Below are 24,903 nucleotides of genomic sequence, written 5' to 3'. Positions count from 1 at the left end.
CACTGCAGTCATTAGCATCTGCATGAATCTAATAAGTGATTATTAAATACTTATTTAACCAAATGATAATATTTTGAATTTTATTAATTCTAACCTGCACAGTTTAGCATATCTAAATATTAGGACCATCTTACAATAAATGATGTTTTATAAATGTTGTTCGCCATGCGACAATTCATAGTAAGATTGTCATTAGCTATGGAAACATGAACATCAACAAATGCCAGCATCACGAGGTCATGGAGGCATTCTGTAATTGATTTGATAATGATTACCTAGGTGTGTACATATGTAAGGAACCGGTGGTATGGGAACAAAGTGAGGTAGTGCAGTACAGGTATTTAGTAATATTCCCAAAATGGGAGTAAAAAATCTGGCTAGCTGTACATAGTGCAAAATTAGATTAAGAGACAAACATCAGAGCCTTTTAGTATTTTGAGCATTCTTTTATGAAAACATCACCATCAGTATTCTGGTTGGTACAAATGATGACCATGTGGAAAAACATGGATAGCTTAAGACTGCCAATCAACCAGGTGATTTGCAGCAGTCAGAATCTGAATTTGAAAAAAATCAGGTATACCTTAATAATTTATTTTGTTCTATATTTTCCAGGTGAGTAACAAAGTATGACTGACTGGATGGTTTAAGGATAGAAATTTATTTGCTTACAGTTCTGGAGGCTAATAGACTAAGATCAAGGTGTCTGCAGGGTTGGTTTCTTCTGAGTCCCCTCTCCTTGGCTTGTAGGTGGCTGTCTTCGTTCTGGTTCTTCACATGGTCTTCTCTCTGTGCCTGTGTGTATCCAGATTTTCTCTTCTTATTGACACCAGTCATATTGGGTTGGGGCCTAGTCTAATGCTCCAGTGACCTCATTTTAACTTGGTTAGCTTTTCAAAGATGCTGTCTATAAATGCAAGCATATCCTGAGGTACTAGGAGTTAGGTCTTCAGCATATGAATTGGGGAGGGGAGATTGCACCTAAATACACTCACCTCACCTAAATGATTCAGAATTTCTTTTGTCTCAAGAGGAAAATATAAGATAGTGTTGTTTTCTTAACAAATTTTGCTTATAATGTATAATTTTGATGAGAAAAAAAGGCAGAGAGGAAGAGAATCTGAGAGAGAGAGAGAGAGAGAGAAATTGGAGAAAGTAAGTAGACTACCCTTTGAGGGAGGAATCTTATAAAGGGGATGGGCAGCAGCAGTCATTGGAAAGGTATACAAGGAGAAGTCATAGTTCTTTCTTTTCTTCTTTAAAAAAAAGATTTATTTATTTTAGAGAGAGAGAAAGAGAGAGAGAGCACAAGTGTGAGAGGCAAAGGAAGAGGGAGAGAGACTCTCAAGCAGACTCCACACTGACCACAGAGCGCAGCATGGTGCTTGATCTTAAAACCCTGAGATCATGACCTGAGCTAAAACCAAGAGTCAGGAAGCGCCGTAATTGTTTCTTAATAGTAGTGTGCATGTTTAGGGAATAATCCAAGAGAGAGAAAGAAAGTTGATGAGGTAGGTGATTGCGCCCTCCTCTTGAGAAGAGAATGGAGCTGAATGGGTATAGAGCGGCTGGCTTCAGAAGACTCGGTGAATGTGGGTCCTGATGCAGAAGGCAGATGTGGAGGTAGGAACTTATAGAAAGTCTTTTGGATCATTTCTATTTCTCAGTGAAATAATATGCAGAGTCATCAGCTGATAGTGAAGACCAGAGATGGATATTGGCACTTTGAGGAGAAGGAAAATTTGTGAAATAGTCACTTCAGAGAAAGAGAGTGAACTGACTGGTTAGATGCTGTAGGATTGCTAAGGGCATGCTAGAGTTTAGTGATCATGAGTCCATACTGAAGCCAGTCAGTAAGTGGTGATTAATTAATGCAAGGGATAAGAAATGTGGAGTGAGGAAGGGAAAGCACCTAGAATGGCTCCCAAGTCTTGCCTTGAACAATGGTTAGATATTGTTGCATTGAATCAGGGGATGCAGGTGAAGACCCAGGCATGGATTAGGGAGTAGAGATGGTATGAACTCAGTTTTTAAGATGTTAACGAAAAAGTGCCTATAGGATATGCACATAGACTGGTATTCAGCCAGACTTTAAATATGTAAGTTCTTAAAAGCAAAGGAATAATTTAGGCTTGGTGATATCAGTTCACATCAGCAACACATGTAAACATGAACTGATGGCCACTGCTCAGGTATAGTGTTTAAAAATGAGCCTAATAGTGGTGTTTGTTGGTTGTAAGATGTCTGTTAAGGGGTGCTGAGTTATTAAGGAAAAAGACAAGAGGAATGGGGAGGCAGAGAGAACTTTACTGTGGAAGATGCAAACACAGAGCTTTGTATACTATCCGGCTGATGAACTGTGCCCAAATGCTGGACTGAGGGCACTGTGGCATTGATTGGGTCCACTAATCTGACGACTACTCTGTACTTGCGCTGCTTTATTTATTTTAAAAGAAACCTGTATTAGTTTATTTAGAAAAATTTTTATTGGAGTCAGATGTCAATCGAACAAATACATAATTGAATATCCTTCCAGCTTACAGTGCATAAAGAAATATTTCTGTTACATAGGAGGTATTTAATATACATGTAGTAATTGATTGAATATTTTAAAGGACAAAGAAAAATGTCTACCAGATCTGTTATGTTAAAAGTCTATGAGTTTATTATTATTTTATTTTGAATGAACTCTTTGAATGTTCTATTATAGATGTTTAAAACCTGATTCATAAATATACCATTTCCCTTAAGTTTCTCAGATTTTTATATTTATTTTCACCTCATTTTTTAAAAACATCAGAATTGGAATAAATTACAATTTATAAATACTACTCTGGTTTAATTACGGGAACATTCTGAGATATCTAACAGTCATACAGTTTAATTGTGTATCACGTACTTAATAAAACTAGAATCTTGAAATGTTTCATAGTTAAATAATCTAAAAAACGATTACAGAAATCAATAGTGTCAAGATAATGTTTAGAGAATAAATTAAAGCATTCGGTCATATGCCCAATAGCAGAGAAAAAAAATGCTTTAAAGGGAACTATGTTAATACATTTTTAATAGTATTCTACATCACAATATGTAGTATTATGAAATTGATCAGATTGACTTCATATGGTAATGCATTTTGCATACTTTTATTAAATTATATTCAAATTCAGTGCCTCATAATCATTTAAACAGAAATGTCATTTTAAATTTTATAATGTGCTAAATAGTTAAATAATTTAATATGAAAAATTTAATGTACCATTTTGATAATGTATCAGGATTTACAGAAAATTAGTTTCTTTTATCTTTTATTCCTGAATCCCTAAAATAAAGAGTGTCAGCATATGAAATTCAATTTGTATTTTCATTTATAAAGATTTATCTTCAGTAGATTTAGAATACAATACTTTTGGGGATTAAATAAAATTTTCAACTTTGAAAATTAAAATGTGTTCATTTAATTATGGTTTTCTGATCAATAATATGCATTTATTCTTTTGTGCCATATTGAGAGAGGACTTTATTTGACCTCCGGGGTAGGTCATGCATAACACAGTATTGAAATAGCCTGAAATTCCTTGCTTATTTGTTATGTGTTTGCTTGTGAAATGCTTTTTCTTTTCTTTTCCTTTTTTTTTTTTTAAAGATTTTATTTTTAAGTAATTTCTACACCCAGCTTGCGGCTTGAACTCACAACCCTGAGGTCAAAAGTCACATGCTCTACCGACTGAGGTAGCCAGACACCCCTGCTTGTTTATGTTTGTGTGCATAGCTATGGCTAATACAACTTCACATAACCTTACGTGTTTACATGTACTCCTTCACTGTTACTAGACAGAGATAACCCCTGCCGTATTTTGTATACATTTTTTTCTTCCTCCTGACATGCCATCTTTTCACTACAGACTTGGTATATAATTACTGGGCAGATTCTTTCCTTTGCATCTGCATACCAATACACCTGATTATCTAGTAAGTTTTGGCTCACTCTCTATACTTGAATAGCTTTGCTGTTAACAAGGCAAGATTTTTAGCAGGTCAGAACAAAAGCGAACTTTGGATTTAGATAATTTTGAGTTCACTCTGCCATTTTCTAGCAATGTGATTCTGAGTAAATGAGTTAAGCTCCCTAAGCCTCACTTTCTCATTTGTGAAATGGGATAATAATACAAAAAAGGATTCCTACCTCACAGGATTATCATCAATATGAGTTAAATAACATAGGTAAAACATCTAGCAGCATGCTCTGCCTATAGTAATTGGTTATTATATTACCATTATTTTAATTAAGTTCAGTTGAACTACTTCCTGAGACCCAGTCATATGTATCTACTTAGATGTTATGGACATGGCTTGGAGTGTCTTGTTAGCAAAGTGTAAAATCCCCCTTTCTCAGAATGGTCCCGTTAGTCGGAAGTACATTCTGATATGGTTTCTTTGATCAGAATTAGTCAGACTAGGAATAGGACCTGATTTAAGTCATGCCAGACAATGTAGACATTTTCAAACTGAAGCAGAAAGAAGAAACTTTATAGAATCTGCCTCTGAGGGCGAAGCTTAAAGGTGTGATGCTCAAAAAAATCCTGGCAGTTTTGTACCATACCATATAGTGGGATCATTAGACAGAACGTGATTGAAAACAGGAAGAAGCATTGCTTCGGTCTTTTATTCTATGTTTGTTGAGCACCTGGTTGCTGGATAGTGATAAGCATTAAGGGCACAATGGTGAGCAGAACCAGTCAAGTCGTCTGTTCCTTGGAGGGCATTAGCTGATGAAATGTCTACTGCTGGAGATAGGTACTGAAGGACTAAATACAACCATGAGTGACTGATTATACAGTAAAAGCTATGAAGGAAGGAATAGGGCCCAATGACAGAATGGACTAAAGAGTTAGGAACATCTTCTGTGAGTAAGTCACACTTGAGCTGATACAATGAATCAGAAGTGACTATTGAGGCAAAGATGAAGAGGAAGGTGGAGGGGGGAGATGTATGAAGAAAGTGAAGAGGAACAGGCAGTATTTAAAAAAAACTAAATGAAAGCTAAATTATGGAGTGGTAATTCAGAGTGTAGGCTATGGACCCAAAAGACTTGGTTTTCAACGAAGAACTACCAGTAACTTGCTGTGACTCTTTGAGCAAATTATTTAACTATGTTCTGCAATAACTTTATCAAATGTTTAAAGGGATCACACAAGTTACATAGCAACCTCAAAGTGGTCAGTGAGGACTAAGCAAAATGATATGTGTAAAGCACATGGCACAATATGTTCAGCATATGCTAAGATTCAATGTATATTTAGAAGGTAAATATGAGAGGATAAATGTAACTCAAGAAGAGACTGAGAAGTAGCCAAGAGCAGGAGAGATTATCTGATTCCTATTTTGGAAAGATCTCCAAGTCTGTAGAGTAGAAAAGATTTGACAGAGATATGATTAGATGTTAGGAAGCAATTCTTATGCTCCAAGGCTAGGTGATAGGAGCTTTGATGCAGGTGGTTGCAGTTGGGGGGACAGATTTTAAAGTGGGAAGTGAAATCTATAGGACTTGGACATAAATTGGAAATGAATGTAAAGGAGAAAAAAGTATCAGGAGTAGCAAAGAAGTTCTGAGAAGGGGAGTTAGAAGGATAGGAAATACAAATAAGAACAAAAAATGCAATGCAAATCTTATTGGTCAGATAGGAACAAATTGCTAAGTGAGAGCAGAGGAGGGCATGTATTTGCAAACAATTTGAGGATTTTTGGAAATCTCCATTATAGAGCTTGGGAGTTTGACGTGCGCGCGCTCTCTCTCTCTCTCTCTCTCTCTTTTTCTTAACAAGTAAAGTAGGGAGACTGAAAATAATATTAGGATTATTTTCCTATGCTTCCCTATGAAAAATCAGGTTGTTACTCACACAAAGCACAATTTTAAAATAGCTGTTGAATGGTTTATCTTTGTTTTATTATTTTATCGAAATTCTCCTATGCTTTGAAATACATTATTCAGTGGTTATTTCCAAAATTAGAAAAAGTGAGCATTTCTGATAGGCAAACAATGGGAATTAGACCCTCTGACCTCACCAAGCCAAGAAAATCCTTCTCTTCTATGGGGGAAGTATGCTGATGGGGAAAGGGAAAAGGGTGTACACTCCATGCTCTTTGTTTTCTTCTAGGAGAGAAAAATTTACTTTCTGTCTCTGGAAGCTGGAGAAATAGAGGTGGCTTGCTGTGGAGGCACAGCAGATGATGTAGCAAGTTGAAACTAAATAATTGATTGAAGTTTCTAGAAATTGAACTTCTGGCTATGTATGTGTCATATTTTATTTTGAATAAAACAACAAAGAGTTTCGCTATAAGAACACTTTCTTCTTTACGAATTAGAGTAGGCCAGCAAAAATCAGTGATCAATGCAAATTTCGAAAATAAAAAAAAATTGGTAATAATTTACAGCTTTCAATTGGGCGAAAAAAGGCAGCAGATAGAAGCAAAGGTGAAGATCAAAAGAACAAATTTATAGCAAGTGTGTTAAGAAGAAAGAACATCTTAGTCATAAAAGAGATCAGATGGATATCATTTTATCAGATGGATAAAAACCATGCTATTTAACTATCATGGCTATAATGGCATTAGCGGTATGTATATATATTTATCTTGATTTTTGAGAATCCACAAGGTACTGGGCTAATGCTTATAGAATGTAACAGGACAAGAAGTTCTTTCTATATTATAAGAGAAAGAACATGCTAGAAAAGATTTTAATACTAATTTCTTAGTAACTGGCTGTATGGCCTTAAGCGAGTTAATAAACTCCCCTGAACCTATGTCCCCATCTGTAAAATGGAGTATTAATACCTAACTGTAGAGTATTAAAAGTTATTGAGATAACATAGATATTATGCTTTTAGTAAATAATGTTTATTACTATTATTTGGTCTTCACATGTTATTTTCTATAAGATTGCATTACAGTCATAGAGCCAAGTCCCATCTTTGGTTCAGAATGAACCTACCGTTAATTAAAACTAGAGCTTTTTCACAGGAACTAATTAAATATTTCTTAAAATTTCTTAAAATTTATTCAAAAATACATATCATTGATGAATAAAGATGAGCTATAGTAATAAACTATAGTTTTATTAAAACGATAAATTTCTTTGGAGGAAATAAAAGAGGGGAGAGCAAGATCACTCAATCTTTACTTAAGATAATGAAAAATAAATCACATTGTGAGCTCCCTTAGTATAGTTGAATATGCAAACCTTTGCTTTCATTTTTTTTTAAAGCTCTGGATTATTTCAATTGCTTACTTATTTGTTTTATATCATGAGTTAAGATGTCAATTCTTAGAGAATTTATTCTCTAAAATTTTAGAATTTCAAAATTCTAGTTTATGTCGATACCATGAGGACATACAGTGAAAGTGACTTTTGATCACTTTAACACTCACTGACTAGTAAGTATTTATATTGTATATATAAAGACAGTATAGTATGAGTTTCTTATGATGCCTTAACAAATTATCACATACACTTGGTGACTTAGAATAACGCCCATTTCTTATCTCATAGTTTCATAGGTTAGAAGGCCACCATGGTGTTACTGGGCTAAAACTATGATGACAGTGGAGTGGACTTCTATAGAGGCTGCTCTGGGGGGATTCTCCTGCTTCCAGGCTCATCTGAGGTCTTGGTAGAATTCAGTTCCAAGCAGTTGTAGGACCGAGATCACCGTTTCATTGCTGGCTTTTGGCCAAGAGTCCTCTGTGGTTTTCTGGAGGCTGCCCAGATAACCATCTTCAAACCAGCAAAGATGGGTGGGGCCCTTTCCTACTTACCACTGACCTCCTCTGTGGCTTCACCATCCCTTCTGTTTATTCTTCTAAGTTTCTTTGATTGCATCTGGAGAAAGTTTTGTTTTTAAAGGCTCATGTGATTAGATTGAGTCCACTTAGATAATCCAGGATTATGAGAATCTCCCTATTTTAGGGTCCATAACCTTAGTTACACCTATGAAGTCCCTTTTGCTATATAACAATGTTACATATTCACAGGTTCTAGGGATTAATTAAGGTGTACACATTTTGGGTGGAAGCATTATTCTGCCTACCACAAATATTTATTCTCAAATAGTTACAGGTATGAATTTTTGGTGTGCCCATGGATTCTTAAATTTTTTACTAGTAAACAATTAAGAAAAATATGTAACATATGCACTGCATTTCATAAGGAAATTTGTAAATCATACTTATATTAGCTAACATTGTTTTATTTCTTCAATTACCATCAAATTATGCATGTTTGGTAACTCCCTTTGAAGTAAATGAGCAACATTTATTCTCAATAAACCTTCCATTTTAACTAGGCACATTAAATATCATTAGCACAAATTCATTATAAATTACATTCCAGATTTCATACAGGGTTTATTTACCCAGCACTTTTTATATAGGATAAGTTAACTAAGATAATATTAATATTAGTTTTAGCAAATGCCCTGCAGTTAACTAGAATCTATTTAATATGAGAAGAAATTCTTGCTTTCTTTTGTAATGTTCACAAATGGACAAAAATCTAATCCATGCTTAGTTTATGGTTATTAATCTAGCCATTCTATATTTATTTTTGTTCTAATGATACGTGTAAATTCAGAAACAAATTTAAAATAGTTGGACTTTAAATTTCAAACTAAAGTGTTTTATGTTATTGATTATGTTAAAAGATGCATAAATTCTCTATAATTACCCAGCTTATCACTATTTTAATATAACATCTTTTAAAAATGTAATTTGAATTTTTGGCATTAGTCCTTGATTCTTATTTTATCCAAGCACCATAGTCTTGGATATCCCCTGCAGAGATGGATCCATTTCTAACAAGGGTCTTTTTTTCTTTTTTTCTTTTTTTTAACTTGGTAATGATTATAATACAGATGACAATCCCTGTCACTCTTTTTAGGCTATAGCTTTTCAAGGCAGAGTGGTGCTCCCTGATCCTTCTTAAGTCCCTGTTTAAATGTAAATTAGAAGAGACCAGTTTATATTACTTATTCCAGGCATCCATATGCAACATCAGATTGAAAAAAAAAATATTTGTAAGAAGCTATCCCTATATTTATCTTATGACAGTCATCACTATGACATTTTAGTGCTTAAGCCGCCAAACTAGAAGCATTTCAATTACTTACCTAAGGGAAAAACCATCCAAAACAGAGAGACTTTTGTCTGTTTCAGAGCTACATTGAGCAAGTGGAGAGCAAGCAACTTTTTAGTACTCTTGGTCTAATTAGATAGCAGTTTGGTCAAAGGGTTATTTGCATCTTTTCCTGAATAAGAGAAATTAAATGCCCTTAACTGGATTTTGAAAAGCAGATGGGACCTTGCATGGCCTAATATCACCTTTTCCACTGGAGATTTTAATTTTAAAAGAGTTCCATCTTTAGGTAAATGAGAGGACTTTAACATTGGCAGAAGGTAATTATTAGCAGCATTCAGGGGCACAGAAAAAAGAAAAGTAGCAAGACCATCCCCTTAGCCTTTTAACAGAAGTTAAAAGAAAGTGAAACAAACAAAAAAGAGCTTTACCTATGAAAGGAGAATGTTCCTTTAAATTTCCGTCGAGTTTTCTAGTTAAACTTCGGTGATTTGGTGTCCTATTAATTTAGTGCTTGGCTGTAGAAATTTTTTTTCTTTTCAGCGGAAGTGCAGTTTATTACCACCAAATGTCATCATTTGAAAACAAAGAGCTAGAATAACAGAACACTGTCCTTGTTGGTATTCAATGAATACATAAAGTCTAAATCATATCACCTACACAAGATGTCACTTAAAATCCTGGGATCAAATCTCTCTGCTTTTCCATTTATAATCTGTGGAATTTTAATTCCTTTGAGCCTAACTATTCTCAACTGCAAAATTGGATCAATATTGCTCATTTCATCAGTTTGTTTTAATGGCTAATTGAGATAATGCTTGTGAAATCTTTTGCATGTTTTTTATGTAAGTGCTCAATAAATAAAGATGCTGTTACTTATTTTACTTGACGCTCATGGCAAAGCTGTGAAGCAGACAAGGAAGACACTATTATTATCATTTCACAGTTGAAGAAACCGAGACAGGACTAGTCAGAGAATTTCTTGTACATGATGGAATGTTCATGATTCTTTCCATTACTCAGTGCTGCTTCTTAGCCATACAGTTGCCCATCTAGATGTGAAGGATACATAATTTAGAGTGTCTTCTTCTTCTTCTTTTTTTAAACATTTATTTATTTATTTGAGAGAGAGAGAGAATACAGTGGGGAGGGGCAGAGGAAGAGAGTCTTTTTTTTTTTTTTTTTTAAGATTTTACCCATTTCTTTGACAGACAGAGGTCACAAGTAGGCAGAGAAGCAGGCAGAGAGAGAGGAGGAAGCAGGCTCCCTACCAAGCAGAGAGCCCGATGTGGGGCTCGATCCCAGGACCCTGGGATCATGACCTGAGCCGAAGGCAGAGGCTTAACCCACTGAGCCACCCAGGTGCCCCAGAGGAAGAGAGTCTTAAGCAGACTCTGAGCTCAGTGCAGAGCCACATGACCCTGTGATCACAACCTGAGCTGAAACCAACACTCAGCCCTAAACAGACTGTGCCTCCCAGGTGCCTCTAGAACATCTTCTTGATTTGAAGATGTGCAGTAGCGTGTGCACGGCACACTGTCACACACACTGAGGGAAACAGAGAAGCATACATACTTGCTTTATACACTGCCTGTTCAGTAGACAAGAGGTCTGTCCTTCTTGGCTCAGAGAGTTGACTCAAAAGCATAATCACGGGCTTGAGGTCACCGTAAATACAATGCTGCGGATGGCATACATTCCCTTACATGTTAAGGACTTGGTGTTAAAGCTGGCTTCCTTCTCTATTTGATAATCACTTCTCATTGCCCATTATTTCCCTCCCTCCTTTCTTTTTCATCTAATGGACTTTTATGGGAACACAAGCAATTAAGCCTGACCTCTCTTGGAGATGAATGCCTTATTTCCCTCATGTATTTAGTTTTAGTGTCTCTAAAACAGAGATTTTTTTAAAGTGATGGGTGAAATTAAGGGAATTGTAGATGGCTTTCTTACAAAATTTCTCTTCTGTCATTTTTACGACACTTAAAAGAAGCTAGCATTGTCTTTTTTTTTTTTATTTTTATTTTTATTTTTTCAGCATAACAGTATTCATTCTTTTTGCACAACACCCAGTGCTCCATGCAAAACGTGCCCTCCCCATCACCCACCACCTGTTCCCCCAACCTCCCACCCCTGACCCTTCAAAACCCTCAGGTTGTTTTTCAGAGTCCATAGTCTCTTATGGTTCGCCTCCCCTCCCCAATGTCCATAGCCCGCTCCCCCTCTCCCAATCCCACCTCCCCCCAGCAACCCCCAGTTTGTTTTGTGAGATTAAGAGTCATTTATGGTTTGTCTCCCTCCCAATCCCATCTTGTTTCATTTATTCTTCTCCTATCCCCCTACCCCCCCATGTTGCTTCTCCATGTCCTCATATCAGGGAGATCATATGATAGTTGTCTTTCTCCGATTGACTTATTTCACTAAGCATGATATGCTCTAGTTCCATCCACGTCGTCGCAAATGGCAAGATTTCATTTCTTTTGATAGCATTGTCTTTTGAGTGACACGAGGAGATAGCTGGAAGGTCCCTGCATCCTGCATATGTTGCTTTGGATCAGGTAACATGCTGACATGTATGATTGGTCTCAATAACATGAGGATATAGAGAATAAGCAGATAGATTGAATTAAATATTTGTATGTTGGAGTGTCCTCTATGTATGTGTGTGTGAATTAGGTGAATTAGAGCAGAAGGGATTAAGAGTGGGAAAGAGAATAAAATCAAGATAAAATGCCTCACACAAAGAATCCAAATGCTCCAAACCCTAAGCCCTGATTGCAGTCAGAATCTTGCTGTGTTTTTTCTTGCTCTGCTTATCATTTGCCTGCCATTCCATTAGATCTGGTTTAAATCTGTTGGGTAGTAAGACAACTCTACGGAGCTATATTTTCCTCTCCAGTTTTATTTCAATATGAGGTCTATGTAACTGGAAAAATCTGTTTGGAGGCAAATAGCATGACCCATAGCATGAGAATATTTCTGAATGATAGAGAACTGGATTTGTTAGAGCAAATTCCAACCGCTATCTTTTCTGAGTTGGTTCCTTATAGCTCAGTCTTAAAACATTTATCTGTTTGCCAAAGGGACAAGGGCTAGTTGTCTTCTTATTCTCTCTTTTTCAAATTGAAATTGTATAAGAATGAGACAGGAAATGGCTAGCATGCCCATTCAGCATGTAAAATGGAAACAAAAAACCAAAACCTTTTGAGAGATACCGCTCCATATTATTGTGAAAGCTACATGAGATTGTCTTTATTCCTAATTCTAGATGTCTGTTATGTTTTATAATCCAACAAATCAGACGGAATGCAGTGTGCTACTTTGTTCAGATAGCTCCATGGGTTCATAGGGACATTTTCCTTTCATGATAAACTGTGACTGTATATCTGGATTTCAAAGATTTTATTTATTTATTTGACAGAGAGAGAGAGATCACAAGTAGGCAGAGAGACAGGCAGAGAGAAAGGGGAAAGCAGGCTCCCCATTGAGCAGAGAGCCCGATGCAGGGCTCGGTCCCAGGACCCCAAGATCATGACCTGAGCCAAAGGTAGAAGCTTAACCCACTGAGCCACCCTGGTGCCCCCATATATCTGGATTTTAGTTGGAATGTGTCCCCACCTAGTTTAGCCCCCATTTAATAGACACATTAACTAAATCATACAGAGACATGGTAACTTGCCTAAATTTGCACAAGTTAGTGAAAGGTTCTGAATAAAGACAAATGTAAATTTCTAGCAATTGTATATATTTGAAAAATCTAGGCATTTTGAGGGGAAAAAACAAACAATCCTAAAATTACTGTTGAATGAATGACAATGTGGATGCTCTAATTTAACTCATCTAACAATAGAAGCAATCCAACTACTCTTTTCAGACCTCAGTGATGAGTGGCTTTCTTTCCAGTTCTTTCAGCTGTACCTCCCCAACATGCCTCTTTATGGTGAATGTCACCTCACAGTTGAAGCAAGTTTATGGGGCACTGCAGTTCCCCGGGCGTTCTTTGTTCAGTGGAGAACCAGAGAACTTCAGTCTCGGGGACTGTGAATCCACCAGCTTTCATCAGTCTGAAATGCATTTTAAATCAGTGTCAGGCTGGCTGCAAAATTTATGTCACCAACTTCATAGTAACTCCAGCTGTCCCACAGCCCTGTGAGTACCTATACTAATTACATATGATAAGACCTAAGAAATGAGCAAAAACAGTGGTTTATGCTATGTTTGAAAAGAGAGATGAAAATGCAGAATCAAAAACAATAATCCTAATCAGTGCCCTAGAGGAAAAAACCTTCCGGGTGTATTATCATGGATGTAAAGAAAATATAGATATATAGAAGCTTTATGGTATTCTACATACCAAAGTGAAACTATTAGATGTTGGTGTCTCCCCTTGAGAATGCTGAAAACCTTTTATTTTCTTTTGTCTGGTATTTCTGAAGCCATCTTTTCTCACATCTGAGTTTGGTTAGTCACTATTTCAAACATTATTATACTGAAAACGTTATTATACTGAAAATTCAAATAAAATGATTTTGCCTTTAGGTCTCAGATTCCACACAGGATTCTTTAATTATTAGTGAAGAGGGTTTGATTTTTTCCATATTGAAACCAGTCTCCTTAGTGCTTCTAGGACTGAAGTATTTTTGGTTTTAATTTCATGTCACTAATGTAGTCATCAGAATTGGTACATTTTATTCTTCATAATTTCCCTGATTGGCGATTACCTGGCTGAAAATGGTAAAGCACTTCCTGAAGTAGTACTTATCAACAATTTGTCTGAATGTATAATTTCGCTAAATGTGGTTTTGCTATATATATATTGACAAATTTGAACATGACTTGATGGTCTGAGAATGTCCATTGACTAACCGGCATTGCTGGGAAAGTTATAGACAGTTTGCAGTGTTGGAAGATGCAATATTGTCCTAAGTGAAGGGGAAAGGAAATGCTGTTTCTAACCAGAGGGGAAAGTAGTAAATAAATAAATCAAGGGGAAAAAGAAAACGTGACTATCTGAGAAAGGGAGCGGAAACCAAGTTTCACATCCCTCTGTTGGTTGCTTGAGAGACAAAGGAAGGGGATGTGGGGAACAGAGTTTCGTTCAAAACATCAGGAAGCAACAGAGGGCACTAACTAGTTAAACGTGTAGTTTGTGGGGCCAGAATTCCTGGGTTTAAAGCTTATTTTTAACACTTCCTGGTGTGGGAACAATGGCAGACTGCTTAATCTAAGCCTCAGGTTACTTAGTTCTGCAATGGGGCTAACAATAGCACCTACCTCATAATTCACTAGGAAGATTCCACGAGAAAATTCATGTCTTGATCCTTAGTCCAGGGCATGACCCCTTCTAAATGTTAGCTGTTATTGTTGTTAAACCTCAGGAGTTTAGAGTGGTTTTGTATGGGGGGAACTTGAAGGAAAACTATAAAGCCAGAGCCAAAAAATACAAAATTAGTTTTGTTGATAAAAGGGATTTGATAAGGCATATATGCTACCATAGCTACAATGTAAACTTGCTGGAAATAGCTTTGAAAGAGTGTGGGATTGCGACAGCTGATTTCAAGTTGGAAGAAAAGCAGAATTATTATTTTTTAGGTCCAAATAGAATTGCCTAATGGATTCCATACATTAGCGATGTAAGACTATATGTCTGACTTACTTTCCCTGGCTCCGTTTGAAGGGAAGGGAATGAGAGATCTAGTAGAAGGTGACTTGGCATACAGAGCAGCACAATCTTATGCTTATTGTCTCCAGAGATCCTGGTGAGGCAAAGAGATGCGGAAGTTTCTGGAAAGGAGACAACAAATTTTTATCCATTCCTTTTAGGCCAGAAAAGTCTTGAGGCCATGATTCATCACCAGCCTAGGTTTAATTTAAAAACAGCTTTGGATCCCTTAGCTTTGGTAGTTAAACTGTTTTGTGGAGACTAAGTGGTAATACACAGAGGCACTTCAAATAGGGATAGATGGGCAGATTTCCTTATAGATTATAGTTTCTATATCTTTAAAATTATTATAATCACAACTTTCTCACTGGAATATTGTGAGAATTAAAAGATATTACTTATTAAAAAAAACTACCTAACACAATGTTTGGTACACAACAGTTGTGTTGTAATTGTTCCTTTCCTTTCCTTCATCTATTTTAGAATTTCTTCATGATTCTTCTAGAAGCTTTCTTGCTTCTACCTATTGTGACATCCAGTTGAGAGTATGATGAATTCTCATTAATTTCTCTTGCATATTTAGTTGATGACCCATTGCTTTTACTTGGACATTTTACATTTCCTTTGTCTACTTCCTTGGTCCTCTGACGGATGTCCTTTTCAGTTCTCTTTTGTGCCTAATATATTCTGTTGGCTCCTCTAGATTCATTTGCCTTCTTCTCTACTCTGCTCTGTTTTAAATAATGGGCTACATCAATGATCCCCGTTTTCTGGCCTCTAATATGTGTTTGGCCAGTGAGGAAAGGGTGCTGAGGGAGATCCTTGAGAGTGTGTGATGACTGGTTGGCTCATGAGCTGGACCCCAGCAATCAGAGGCTCCCTACCCCCTCCTCTGTCCTTGGCACATGTGTCCCTTGCTTTCCCTGTTCCCAGAAGCTGCCGCAGGGAGATAATGATGTGATACTAAGACCACTAGGATGGTATATGTGACTGAATCCAGTTAAGGGCTCTACATAAACCTTTAAGATTTTGTAAGCAGGTGCAAAGATATATTCTCCATGGCTGCCCAAGACAAGCATCATATGTAAATTCCTTCGCTTATTAAACCTGCCACCTACCAACCTGGTGTGGTCTGCCCTTTTTAAAAAATTTTTTATTTTTTGGTCTCCCTTACCCTCTGCACAAAGGGACTAGTTTTGGAGTATATGAGGTGAGTTCCTGAGGAAGTTGTGACCAACAAAGGGAAAAGGGATTATGAGGAGTTTATTTCCTCAGTTCCCTTCCTATGGGATCACCAGGTCTGGTTGCATCAAGTTAGAGGTTCTCTCCACGTGACTCTGTCTTCTCATTCATGCTAATACCTTCTCTCTACTTCTCATCAGACCTAGGGATAGCTCCTCACTATTACTAGCCCAAGGTCTTTATAAATTTCTCCCCTTTAAACTCTTCTCTAATCACCCAATTTGAATGTGCTATCTTTTTCCAGCTAGGATGTTTGGAAGGATATACTGCCTCTGCTCTTGGGTTCTACCACTCTTGATCTTTTTTCTCTATATTAATATAAGCACCTATCTTACATCTGAGAAAATTTCAAATTTATAAGAAAATCAAAGCGCATTTAAATAATACATATCAGTATAGATCACTCAGGTTTCCAGGTTTCACTGGTCTAATTATTAGATGCCTGAGTGCGTAAGTGTCTAATCTCCAAATACATTTTTCATGTCTTAATATATAGACTGGAAACTGGTAATGAAATAATACATATTTTGGAATTTGATATAAAATGGCTTTCTTTCAAGATCTCTTGTTTAGATAGTAGTGGCTAATTGTCAATGGACTTTATAAATACGATGCTCTCAGTTATGGACCTCCAGGATAGAATTATATTGAGGTTTTATGTTCCATGTGTATTTGTTTAACTATACATTTATATCACTAACCCAAACATTAGATGAAAGGTTAGGTTATTTTAGTAAATTGTAAGTAGAATTTGTTATTGTTTTAATTTTTTCATCACTTAAAATTCCAAAGATCTGAAATCAACACCTGAGTAGAAATATATTCAAGAACGTAAAACATACAAAGAAAGGAGGTTTATTAGAAATTTAATGTACTGTTGGGGCGCCTGGGTGGCTCAGTGGGTTAAAGCCTCTGCCTTCGGCTCAGGTCATGATCCCAGGGTCCTGGGATCGAGCCCCGCATCGGGTTCTCTGCTCAGCAGGGAGCCTGCTTCCTCCTCTCTCTCTGCCTGCTTCTCTGCCTACTTGTGATCTCTGTCTATCAAATAAATAAAATATTAAAAAAAAAGAAATTAAATGTACTGTTTAATTAGGTCTGGTGTTCATATCTGAGGAAAATCAAATGGCCTTTAGCAAATATTTTACAAGCATGGTTTTTGTATAAGGAAAGGTAGGTGACATAATGATCAATTATGAGACTGACATGCTATTTTCTTTTATCTTTGGCTGCTCTGCTAAAATTCAAAGTACTGGGTTATACTACAGCATATCTTTTAGGAGCCCTATTAGATGTGTATTTTATTTGCTAATTAGTGTTGGTAGTTCCTCAGTTTGTAGCCAATAGGCACTAGGCATTGGATCAGAAAGATATGAGACATGCATTGACATGTACTCTTGTAAAGCAAAAATTAAATGTATTGTATTTTCTGTTTCTATAGAGAGTAAAAAAAAATTCTTTGATTTATATGTATTCTCTGGGAAAGATACATGTTAAAACAAAGTCTCCTACTCTGATATACAAAGAACTGTATGTCCTTGCCTGTATGCTCTCTAATAACATCAATATAACAAACTTAGGTAAAATTCCACAAAGGCTGTCCAAGTGCTATCTTTTTTCTAAGTGCAGTATTGCATATGTAATGTGATATTTGTGTCAATCAGTTATGTATTAAATTAATGTAACATATATATGTTATGTTATGCACACATATATATCCTATTTATTGATTTAATCAGCAAACAGGTATTATCGAGAATCTGTGATCTGGGCACTAGAGCTGCAGTAGTGAGTTCAACATGGTCTCTGCCCTCATGAACATGACATTACATATGATTGACCATTTGCTGTAGATGTGAACAATTTTCTCCACAAAGAATGCAACAACTTAGGACAATTTAAAGACAGCAATGGAAAAACAGAACTCCTGTTAATCGAGGCCTTTTTACCAGAGTGGAGTGTCTCTTAAGTTTAGAAAGAAACTGATGTCAAATAAATTTAAATACCATGTCTCAGGGCTTCTTCTTCTTTTTCTTCTTTTTTTTTTTTAATTTTCTATTTTGAATTAATATCGTTCTCTCCCGTTAACTGAAGTTAAACTTCTCCCTTCCTCTGATCCTCAATCAATAATTTTAAAAATGAATTTCAGCTACACTGTTAATATTATTACCATCTCTGATATTTCATGGTTTAACTCTATTTAGATATCATTAAATAATATTTTTGAGGTATTTAGTTTTCACATATTTCTTTACTTTTCCTAGAAATAATGGCCTTTTTAGGTCGCCAGGAAAAAATGGTTTCATTTTCTGAATACCATTACCTGGCTGTTACATTTGTATATTATGTACAATTTACAGATTAAAAAACAAACAGGGTGCCTGGGTGGCTCAGTTCGTTAAGCAACTGCCTTCGGCTCAGGTCACGATCCCGGAGAACCAGGATCGAGTCCCTCATCGGGCTCCCAGCTCCACGGGGAGTTTGCTTCTCCTCTCTCATGCTGTCTCTCACTGTCTCTTTTAAATAAATAAATAAAATCTTTAAAAGCAAACAAGCAAACAAACAAACAAACGAACAGTGAACTGACTGAGTCAACTGTTCTCCACTGTAACACATTCAGGAGGTGCTCAGAAAGGACCCTTGCAAGGTATGCATAATGACAAGCTTGCAGAGGGCAATTCGTGGGCCCCCCGGACCTCCCAAGAAAATGTCAAAGATTTTTTTTTTTTAAGTTTTTTTTTTTAAAGACTTTATTTATTTAATTGACAGATAGAGATCACAAGTAGGCAGAGAGGCAGGCAGAGAGAGAGGGAGAGGAGAAAGCAGGCTCCCTGCTGAGCAGAGAGCCGGATGCGGGGCTCGATCCCAACACCCTGGGATCATGACCCGAGCTGAAGGCAGAGGCCTTAACCCACTGAGCCACCCAGGCGCCTCTGTCAAAGATTTTATTAATTTTACAACCATTATAAAAAGAAATGAGAAAACAATAATGGAAATGTAACAATTACTATAATGTGATAATGAAAATAAAAAAAATAAATTTTTAATGGCACAATAAAAGGAAAACATGGTAGAAAAATGTAATAGAACTACATACAATATAACCCATAACCATACATTTAAAAAGGCATTAAATTGCAACTCTTCCCAGCATGGTCACCCAAGTCGAATATCATGAAATGGCTAATGGTTCACTTGATACTTCCCAAAGTTTAGAGAGCAGCAGGGGTAGAAAAATTCATTTGTCATTTGAGCCTTTATGAACGCCTAAGAGAATTGCGTTCTCCTCCACATTCACTTCGCAGCAGCAGGAAGAGTGGGAGGCAAGCCTGTGACATCCAACGCAAGAACTGAAAGATGTACAGCTGTTGGTGAAGGAAGGGAATGTTGTCATTTAGTGTTGGCAGAGAAACGCTACCTTCTGGAAGGGAAGACAGGATCCTGGCAGGAAAGAATTTTCGATCACATAATACTGAAATCACTGATGCTGAAAATAGTACAGGAGTAGCCTTGAGTCTGCTCTGTAATAATCAACCCAACATTGGTTCTCCCCATTCCTCATGCATATGTTTGCAGAACCACAGTGCCACAAGTAGAAATTGGTTATCATACGTGGCTGTGCATAACCATTCATGAGTATGGGAGAACAGCTTTCTTCTAAAAGAATTTTGTTTCATTAACCTGAAAGATTGTTTTGAAAATCTTTACAGGCAAAAAACAAAACAAAACAAAACAAAAAGAGTGACAGGATATGATTGAGAACAAATTTAACAGAATTTTCATAAAGCCTTTAAAGATTAAATAGTGAAGAAGATCAAAGGTCGAAGGTACTGTTAGGTATTTCAAAACCACTTATTGAAGGAAAACAAAGAACAAGACGCTATGGGCCTCTGTGTATATGATGCAAGGTAAATGGATACTCTGAAGACTATACTGTGAATGGAGTGGTTCACTTTATTTATGATCTGGGGGCAGGAGGTGGAGAGAGAAGGAAGAGAGGAAGGGATGAATTGCAAACTGCTAGTGATAAAAGACTGTGTAGATTGAGGATGGGTAAAAGCCCAGAACCTAATTTCAGATTTAAAATGCTTTTTTTTTTTAAATTCTTAAAATACGTAAAGAGTTTAAAAATTCTTGAGAGTGCATACACATAAGAATAATTTTATTGCTTACCTCATTCGGGAGATATATTCAATCTCAAATAGGCTCGGGTTTTAGTCACTGACCAAGAAATTTCTGTAAAGTTTGTGAGGTGCAGAAATCCTTGGGATGTATTTTACTAGGTGCTTTAAATGTAATATATAAAGCATTAGTGAGGAGAAATTATAAAAATTATAACCCTGTAACCTTTTCCATTTTAAAATGAGTTATCCGTATATTAAGTGCTGATGGTGTAAGTTAAAAGTACATAGAGAGAGCTTAAATATATGAGTAGGGTGCAGAATGAGTACCCTTATTTTTCATGTATCTCTGGCCACTTTCAGGCATAATACAGATCAATTAACTTTCTAATCCATTAATAAGAACAGGTTCTCATCTGAATGTACTCAAATGAAATTCTAAAATATCCCAGTTCAAGACTGCCGTGGTTTCATATTTTGCCTAGTTGCGTTGACTCACAATTTATTGCTGAAATCAACTCATACTCTATCCAGGTGTAACCCTTGTGTCCTGTATTCGGGGGCATAGATGTTGTATATCTTCTTAGGGAAAAAAATGTTGTTTTTGTGATTGTGGACTTTGTGACACTGGCAAATTTATCCAGAAAATTTATAGTAAAAAGGCTGTATAGGTTACCTGGTGTCTAAGGGAGACGTGATACAGCATGGAGTGTTAAATGTGCTGGAATCTAGAAGAATCACTTGCTGAATGCGAGCCTTGCAATGTTGGTCACGTGCCAGAACTAACTTCTGAAAATAAAGTACTTGTATCCGTTAGGGAAACAAAACAGATGATAATGTACTAAAGTGGTGGAATTGTCCAATTAAATGGTGTTATTATGAACAAATGATGAAAGAATTCTCTGAGGTGCAACTTCTCGGGCATTTCTGCCAGCTGTTACGGAACAGAAACTTGAAGAAATCATGTGATACTCTCTGAAAATAGAAATCAATTTTTAAAAAGGAAAAAAAAAAGTAGAGAAGAAAGCTAAGAGGGGGAAAAAAAAGCTGGGGACCAGTACTTTTTAAGATTTAAGTGTAGGAGCTAAGCCTTGTCAGTTTTTATTACTTAATAAGATTGAGGAAATAGGTGGCAAGTATAGATGGTAAAGAGACTATATTCTGGATACAACCCTAACAGCCTTCAGAGTGTGTATCTTTTTCATGATATCCTTTATCCCTCTTCCTTGACACTTTCTCAGAGGATTTAGTCCAGTGTTTCAAGTTTAACTTCCACCTGCGTCCTGGCGACGTCTAGATAAGTATCTCCAGCCTCAATATCTCTCAGGAGCTCCAGTGCTGAATTTGACAGGACATTTGTACCCAGATGTTTCAAAGGCATCCCAGACCTAACCTCTTTGTTGCTTTCCCATTCCCTCTATTTCAGAAATTCCTGTGTTCATTAGTGTAATTAATGCACCTGCCATACACCCAATCGCCCAAGCTAGAAGTCTAGAAGCCAAGCTTAACCCCTTTCCCTTCATAGTTCGCTAAATCCAGTTTATCAGCAAATCTTTTAAATTATATTTTCATAAAAATTAACCAAGCCAACTTTTTCCTTTTTTTTTCTTTCTTTTTTTTCCCCTGACGACATTGCTCTAGAGACCTTTATCATTTATTTCCTAGACAATTGCTATAATTTCCAGTTAACTGTGTTGAGTCTGTCTCTTTCTTAGGTCTGTGTTCCACATTACTCCCAGGAATATTTTTTAAACAGACACACACATGTCTCTACCCATTCTTTGCAAAAACGTTTCATGGTTCTTAGATTAGTAGAAAAGTAGTCCAAAATCCTTAGTTTCTACTCTGTACTCTAGAACATTGGAGTTAGTGGTTATTTCATGAGAAAGAAATTATTTTATGCCTCATTTTCTTGCTCTAGAAATTCTCTCTGCTTAGAATTACCTTCTGCCCAGTCTCTTCTAGTGGAACTTGTAAAACTTACAGTTATCTTTTAACTCCCAAACCAAGTAACACCTCTTCTTTTAGATTTTTCCTGACTTAAAACATGAACCAAATTGTATGAGAAGTTGTTTTGTTTGTTTGATTTTCTTTGTTTTTCTGTTTCATTATTTTCCCTTGATTTGTTCTTTTAATCCTATTCTCTTCCTTTTGTGACACTCTTGAGATCTTTGAAGTCAAGGACCTTTGGACAACTAGTACCAAGCCCAGAATTAAACATATAGCAGGGCTTCGGTAAAGGTAAAATGAGTGAACCCAGTAATCTTAAAATGAGAGAAAAACATGAAAATAGGAACCTAACTGATTTGATCAGCCACTGCAGACTATGAGGGAAAATTGTTAGATAGAATAAATAAAATAATTTCTGAATGATACTGAAGTTCAACGAAGATTGGAAACATTTACTGTGCATGTAGTCAGTGCAAGAGTTAAGTGTGGTGAACAAAAAGGGGAGGAAAGAAAATTTAAGGTTTTGGTAACAATGATATGGTCAAAATGATTATCCACAAGGTGCCAGAGAATAGTCAGATAAATGAATCAAGACTGACCAATTGGTCAAAGTGAGCCTGAGAACATGAGCATTCATTCTCCACTTGCATCAGTTTCTGGAGAAGAGGCACCATCTTGGGAAAATTAGTTCTCATGTAACATTAAAGGATAGAGGTAGTATTCTCAGAAAAGATTCTCATGATTTCCAAAGTTTTTGGCAAACAAATGGGGTGCTTATAAAATTGGTGGCAGAGAACCCAGAGAAAAGTGTGCTTTGGATTTGGACTTTTGATGATTGGACTGAGTAAATTAATAGGTAGATAGGAGCAGCAGTAAAAGTGTAGTTCACAGGGGAGGGATGGGCTCTGTGATTTAACTGGGAGTAAATGTTACTGGTCTCTTCATTTATTTTTTTTTTCCTACTGGATTCTTTTCATTAGCATAAAAATATTTTTTCAAAAAAAATATAATTTGTTTTTGCTTATTTAACTCTTCATCTACCACCTCATTTCTTTCCTTATTTTTGTAACAAAACTCCTTGAAAAATTATATTCACTCTGATAATTCTTCTTTTCCATGTCTTTTGATCCCAGGATTTTGTTCCAATGACTTCATTGCAACTCATCTTTTCAAGTTCACTAAAGAAATTTCAGTTACTAAATCTAACTCACAATTTTTTTTAAAGATTTATTTCTTTATTTGAGAGAGAGAGCATGAGTGGATGGGGCAGAGGGAGAGGAAGAGAGAGAATCTCAAGAAGACTCTGTGCTTGACTCCCATGACCCTGGTAACGCCACCCTAGCCAAAACCAGGAGGTGGATGCTCAACTTACCACACCACCCAGGCATCCCAAACTTGTAATTCTTGGTTCTCTTTTTAACTAACCTACCTGACAGAGTTGATCACTTGATGAGATAATCACTTCCTCTTTCTTGAAATGATTTCTTTCACTTGACTTCTAGAACACCACATTTCCTTGGTTTTCCTTCAACTTCACTGACTGGTCCCTTCCAGTCTCCGATGTTTGTTGCTCATTTCTATTATAAACCTTTGAGCACTCCAGGGATCAATCCTTGGATGTGTTCTCTGTTTCATAAATTATGTGCACTTCCTAGATTATCTTGTCTATCCTTGCGGTTCTAATTGCTATCTATCAATGGTAACTCCCAAGTGTATATTTTTAGTCTGACCATCCCTTTTAACTCTAGACTCCACTGTGTACTCTACATCTTAGAGAAACAATTGGCATCTCATATTTACATTGAAAACCACATTTGCGATCTTAGTCCTCAACCTATGCTTCTTATAATGGTTCTCATCTAATTTAATTGTAATTCTCTTTCCAATTGCTTAGGCTAAAGCTGTTATTAATTCCCTGGTTCATCTGTTTTCCTCACAACTCATATCTACTCAGACAGCAAACTATATTGACTCTAATTTAAAAATATATCTCAAATCTTACCACTTGTTACCATTTTGCCACTCCCTGTCTGATCACAGCCACCAACATCTTTCATCTGATTATGTTTCAGTGACCTCATGAAGAGTTTGTTGCCTCATTTCGAAGTATTTTCAGTATCACAGCCAGAATGAACCTGTGTAAATCACAGTCAAAAATCCCAATATCCCTGTACCCCAAATCCCCCACCAGCACTTTATTTCCCTTTCTTATTTCACTTTGATTTGTCTAATGTACCTCTCATGCTCTCCCTAGATACACTGACCTCCTTAGAGTTTCTCAAACCTACTGGACAAGCTCCTTCTTTAGTACTTTTGTACTTGAAGGTTTTTTGTTTTTTTTTTTTCCCTAGAATGTTCTTCCATGAGTTATCAAAACAATTTGCTGTTTGACTTCTGTCAACTCTCTGCTCAAATCTCACATTCTCAGTCAGGCATTCTCTGCTTACCTGATATACAATTCTAAAACCTTATGCCTTTCCATCTTCCCTGCTTTATTGTTTCAGTTAGCACCCACCTATTCAACAAGCACTTAGTCAGGACTTTCTATCAGCAAGGCACTGTTCTAGGCTCTGCAGAAAATATTAGCTTATTTAATGATCATAGCAACCCTTTAAGCTTGGGAATATCATTAGTCCTATTTTACATATGAGAAAACTAGAACCGAGATTAGTTAAGTGACTTGTCTATTGTCAAGGTGGATTCAAATTCTGGTCACCTGGCTCTGTAAGCTGTGCTCTTTACAACTATATTAGGCAGCCTCTTGCCATGTATACATTCTCTCTATATTATTTATTGAT

This window comes from Meles meles, chromosome 1, assembly GCF_922984935.1.
Source record: "Meles meles chromosome 1, mMelMel3.1 paternal haplotype, whole genome shotgun sequence".
In the NCBI taxonomy this organism is placed as follows: domain Eukaryota; kingdom Metazoa; phylum Chordata; class Mammalia; order Carnivora; family Mustelidae; genus Meles; species Meles meles.
This window is presented reverse-complemented; position numbering follows the sequence as displayed.